This window comes from Gossypium raimondii, chromosome 7 (assembly GCF_025698545.1).
Source record: "Gossypium raimondii isolate GPD5lz chromosome 7, ASM2569854v1, whole genome shotgun sequence".
Classification (NCBI taxonomy): domain Eukaryota; kingdom Viridiplantae; phylum Streptophyta; class Magnoliopsida; order Malvales; family Malvaceae; genus Gossypium; species Gossypium raimondii.
Window position 1 is genome coordinate 11,715,272 of NC_068571.1, and position 6,345 is coordinate 11,721,616.

Genomic DNA, 6,345 nt, shown 5'->3' on the forward strand with positions numbered 1-6,345 from the left:
CTGCCTCCCACCTGCGCCTCTCTGCCCCGTACAAAAATATTTTTTGTTATTAATTATTATTTATAAATTGTTTATGTTTAGTGTTTATGGTTTTGGGTTAATATTTTATATGAATATATTTTTTTGTTTTTATAATTATTTTAAAATTAATTTGTTAGTAATTTAGGATTATGTTATAAATTGTTGTGTTTGTAATTATTTTAAAATTAATTTATTAGTAATTTAGGATTCATTATAAATTGTTGTGTTTAGTTTAGTATTTGATGAGTTTTTAGTAATGTAAAATTATTTAGTTAAATATTTTGTTAGTAATTTATTATAAATTGTTGTGTTTTGTGAGTTTTTAGTAATGTAATTTAAAAAAAAAATAATTTTATAGTTATTTTGTTCAACCAGTTGCGCCTGTCAGATAGGTTGTGAGTTTTTAGTATTTATAGTTATTTTGTTCAACCAGTCGCGCCTGTCAGATAGGCTCCACCAGTCGCGCCTACCAGATAAGTGCCACCTACCCCATACCATTTTCGTATCTCTACACGGGTCATATACTGATCTGAGGAAAAAATATAAGCAGTGGCGCCTATGAAAAAGACGCCATCAATAAAATAATATTTAAAAAAAACAAAAAATATTTTAATATAAAAAAAGTAGTCGCACCTGTCAGATAGGCGCGACCCAAAAAAAATACTATTTCGTATATAATCTAGCTAACAACCTATTTCAATATTTAATTTTTTTAAGTTATTTAGGTAAATTAACCACTGGTGAGGTTGCAACTTGAAAATTTTTTTTAGGTAAATTATAAAAATAGTCATCTAATTATAGTGTGTTTCTGTTTTGGTCACTTAAGTTAAAATTTTTATTTTAGTCACTAACATTATTGAAATTTAATATTTAAGTGATTCAGTTAAATCTCTAGCGGCGGTCTTTTTTATTGGCATAATAGCAAAGTTATCCTCAAATATTTACTGATTCTATTAATTTAGTCACAATTCTAAGAAATCAACAAATTTACTCCTCGGTTGTTACATATTTTATCAATTTAATTTTACTTAATAATTCAAAAACAAAAATTAAAAAACTCTAAAAATATATTTAAAAGTGTTATAAAATAAAAGAGAGAGAATAAAGAACAAAGAGAATGGGAGAGCAAAGGAGAACGTATTTTATTGATCAATCGTAATATTTACAAAGCTTCTCCAAAGTCTCTATTTATAGGCATAATATTTATAGGCATAAGAAGTATAAATGAAGTAGAGATCTACTTCTAATTACTATTAGAATTTAAAGTACATCGAAACTTATCTTGATCTTAATGGACATCCACTTAATAAGATATTCATAACACCCCCTTGCATGTCCATTTGTAGATAATATGTATCATTAAAACCTTACTAAGATAAAAACCCTGTGGAAAAAAAAATTAGTGAAGGAAAAAGAGTTCACATATCTATAATATGTATAATATGTTGCCTCATTAAAAACCTTACAAGGAAAACTCAATGGGACAAAACCTCGGTTAAGGGAAAAAAAGTACAACGCATATATATTCCCCCTCATGAAAACATCACATACTTTATCATATTTTATGTATTCAATCTTGAATACTAGCTTTTAAAATGACCATTTGAACATATTTGCTAAGCATTTATATCAACATTCTTTTGAAAGTTATGAGTGAGGGAAAATTTTGGGGGATATAAATTTTGATCTCTTCAGGAGTTTCAACAATTATCATAGCAAACTTTAATCATGATTCTTCTATAAATACACAAATAAATATTTTGGATCATTTTATAATCCTCCTTCAACTACTATTCACTATGTCAAATTTACCACATATTTTCAAATTATTTCAATTCATATAAATGAACAATTTCCCAAAAATTTCAATATGCTTCTAGCATTCTAAATCCTTCAAGGATTTTAATATAAAATTTACGATATAGTGATTCATAAAGGTTGTGACAACAACCATTAGACATAAATTAAATCTTTTATGAACTATCAATTTAATAATATATCTAAAGGTTATTGCATCCACCACAAAAGAATATTATATCTTTTCATATCAATGCTAGGGCTTTGATAATACTCTAAAATGACATACTTTTATGTGCTAATTGCATATATATTTTGAGTATGATTCTACTAATTTGTGCTTTTATGGTTTTTATCTTGTAGGGACTAAATTGAAGGCAAAAGGAAATTTGGGGGCAAAAAGAATCAATTTAAAAATAAAATAGACCAGCATGTGAAATAGGAAAGAAATGGTGACAAAAATACAAAGTGTGAAAGACTTGGGGGCAAAAATTCAAAAAAGAGATTTATAAACATAAGACTCCATTTAAATTTGAATTTTATTAGGATTATTGTTAGGATTATTTAGATTTAATTTCAACTTTTATCTTTATTTATCTTTTAGAGTTTAAATAGGAACAAACTAAGTTTTCTATGTACTATAAATAGGGGATGGAGTGACACAAATTTGCATTCATCTTTTCTATAAAAATTCGGTCTCCCTAAAGCTCTTAGCTTTTTTCCTTTTATTATTCAATAAAATTTTATTTGATTAAACTTATTTCTTTTTTCTCGAAAAGCATGAGCTACTAAACTCATCTAGACAAAGGTTTTCGAGATTCCATAAAAAAGGTTCATGAGGCTTAGAATCGACACCTTGCCTTCTCAATGAGTATTTATTGTTTCTCCGCATTACGGGACTGACGCTTCCGCCCATAGCCTTCCAAAAGTGATTTTTCCATCTTGTGCAAATGCGGCCGCTTTGTATGTTTTGGGAAGGTTGCACAGTCGGTTTGTTAGCTTACTGTGTTAGTGGTTGTCGAGCCTAAGAGATAAAATGGCGTGGCATTCGCCATTGAGAAATGATGATTTAGTGTAAGACAACCCCACAAAAGTGACAGTTGGCTAGAGTCAGGTTCCTCTAAATCGTAAATCTAAAATCTAAGTGGAGTTAGTGGTCGTAGGTGTCCTCTTCCACTATAACTGGCTTATTTTGTCATGAGAATGATCACCTAAAAGCCTAGGATTGAACTCAAGGAGGATCGAGATAACTGGAGGCTGGTACCCCTCAAATCGAAGAACCCCTTCTCTCTATTCTGTTTAGTTTTACAATTACAATTTCATTTTATAAAATCTCAATTCGTCCATATTTTTAATTTTGTCTTTTTTATTTTTTTCAGGTACACCATTTTTCTTGGGCACAACTGTGCCCGGGATCTCGAGGAACAAGAAGTTGTACAAATCTAGTCTCTAAAGATTTGACCCTACTTCCGTTATACTATTCTTTTTGTTATTTTATAGGGATAAATTATTTTTTGTGCTTCCAACGACACACCAAATTTTGGCGCCGTTGCTGGGGATTGATAACGTTCTAATCTTGTTTCTTTCTTTCTTATGACTAGATATGCTCTAAGAATTCTTGTGTTTGATTGAGAAATAGAAAAGATTGCGAGAGCTAATTGTAAGGAAACAAAGCTACGTAAAAAGCAGTCGGAGGTGGTAGGGACTCAGAGAACCCATCGTCAGAAATAGAAACAGGTGATGAAGTTAAGTCTAGGGTTAATGAAAACCCTACTGAAAGACTAGAAAATGAAAGAATAAGAGTCATCCACCAGAAGAAATGCTTAATGCTAGGGTTAACGAAAACCCGAATCTAGCACATCAACCTATGGCTCAATCGATTCAGCAATTGACCAAAGCTCTTGCAGAACAACTGTCGTTATGCATTGCGTATCCTACTATGGATACTAATTTTGAACTGAAGTCAGGATTAATCCAGTTACTGCTGACTTTTCACGGATTACAAAATGAAAATTCACATAAACATCTAAAAAAGTTTCATATGGTTTGTCTTAGTATGAAACCTCAAGGCGTAACTGAGGATCAAATCAAATTGGGTGCTTTCCCTTTCTCCCTAGCAGATTCTATTAGGGAATGATTGTTTTACCTACCTCCTGGATCTATTATAACTTGGACTGATATTTCCCATTTGTTTCTTAAAAGGTTTTTTCCAGCATCACGTGCAGCTGAGTTAAGAAGGGAGATTGTTGGGATAAGGCAAAAAGATGTGGAGTCTCTTTACGACTATAGGGAGCAATTCAAGAAATTGTGTGCAAGTTTCCCACAACATGAGATAACAGAACAATCTCTGCTCCAATACTTCTATAAGGGCTTAAATCCCATAGAGATGAATATGGTGGATGCTGTCAGTGGAGGAACATTAGTCAACATGACTCCCCAACAGGCAAAGGACTTGATTTCCACGATGGCTGCAAATACTCAGCAATCCCGAGCCAATCCTGAACCCACCAAAGGGGTTCACCAGCTAAGTATTTCAGCTTTAGAAGATAAATTTGATCGACTTACTAATATCATGAATTCTCTTTTTGCAGTAAAAATAGGACTAACCCGATTGTGCAAAATTTGTGCAACACCCAAACATACAACTGATGCATGCCCTAGTTTGTGTGATGATACTATGGCCCATTTAGATGTTGTGGGGAACTTTCTTAGACTGCCCCAAAGGCGATATAACCCATATGCAAATACATATAACCCAGAATGGAAAGACTATCCTAACTTGAGTTATGGGGCAAACCTGCAGTATAACCAGCCATACCAAAATAGTTTTCCACAACAGCCGCGAGATTCAGGTACCTCTTTAAAAACCATGGTTAATAAATTAGCAGCTAATATGCTTGATTTGCAACAGAAAACTGAGATGTCTATAAGATAATTGACCACATCGATTAAGAAAATGAACTCACAAAGAAAGCTGCTGTCACAAATGGAACCTAACCCAAGACAACATGCAAATGCAGTGACGTTGTGAAGTGGAAAAGTACTGGAACCAAATCCTGGTAGGAATCTTGATCAAGATTCTGCCCAGAAAAAGCAAAAGAACGATGAACAGGTCCGAACGAAAACTCCACTGCCCATAATTCAACCTCCGTTTCTAGGACGATTGAACCAATATCGAAGAGGTAAGGAGGAAAATGAGATCCTCGAAACATTCAGAAAGGTCGAGATCAACATACCATTGTTGGATACCATCAAACAAATTCTGCTATATGCCAAGTTCTTGAAAGTTTTCAAGAGAGCATTTAATAAAATTGTTCTGTCTTTTATTAAATAAACTACTAAATTTAAATAGAGAAAAGAGTCATAACCTAATTGGGGAAATACTTCCCTTATTCTAATAAACTACTAAAAGATAAAATAAAATATTCCTAGAATACCTCAAATGATTTATTCTAAGATTTATCTACCTAAATAACTTTAAAATATATCCCAAAATATATGGGTTTCACATATTTCAACACCCTCAAGTTGGTGCATATATATCAATCATGCCCAACTTGGTTACAAGAAAATCAAAGCTTGTCTTAGAGAGCCCTTTGGTGAGCATGTCAGCAATTTGTTGTTTTGAAGGAACAAACAACATGCACACTTGGCCTTCTTTAATTTCTCATTGATAAAGTGTCTATCAATCTCAACATGTTTAGTTCTATCATGCTGGACTGGGTTGTGAGCAATACTAATGGCAGCTTTGCTATCACAGTACAACTTCATTGGTAAAGTTATTGGTTTCCTTAGCTCTTCCATAATTTCTTTTAACCACATCATTTCACAAATTCCTTGAGCCATTGATCTAAACTCAGCCTCTGCACTACTTCTTGCTATAACATTTTGTTTTTTGCTTCGCTAATTCACAAGGTTTCGCTAAACAAATGTACAGTATCCTAATGTGGATCTTCTATCTGTTATTAAGCCTGCCCAGTCTACATTTGTATAAGCTTCAATTCCTCTTTGTTCGGATTTCTTGAAGAAGAAGTCCTTTCCAAGTGAACTCTTCAAGTATATCAGAATCCAAAACATTGCTTCTTCATGTTCCTCTATTGGGGAGTGCATAAATTGACTTACTAAGCTCACTACAAAAGCTATGTCTGGCCTTATATGTGATAAGTAAATTAACTTACCGACTAATCTTTGGTGCTGCCCTTTATCAACTAATCGACCTTTATTTCTAAATTTTACATTTGAATAGATTGGTGTGTCAGCTGGGTGGCAACCACTCATCCCAGCCTATTTTAAAAGATCAATTATATATTTTTTCTAAGAGATGACAAGACTCTTCTTTGATTGAGCAACTTCCATTCCAAGAAAGTATTTCAAAGGACCCAAGTCTTTGATCTCAAACTCCAATGCTAAATGCTTTTTGAGACACCTTATTTCATCTAAATCATCTTCTGTAAGAACGATATCATCGACATAAACTATAATTACTACTATTCTACCTCTTTGTGAGTATCGATAAAACATTGTGTG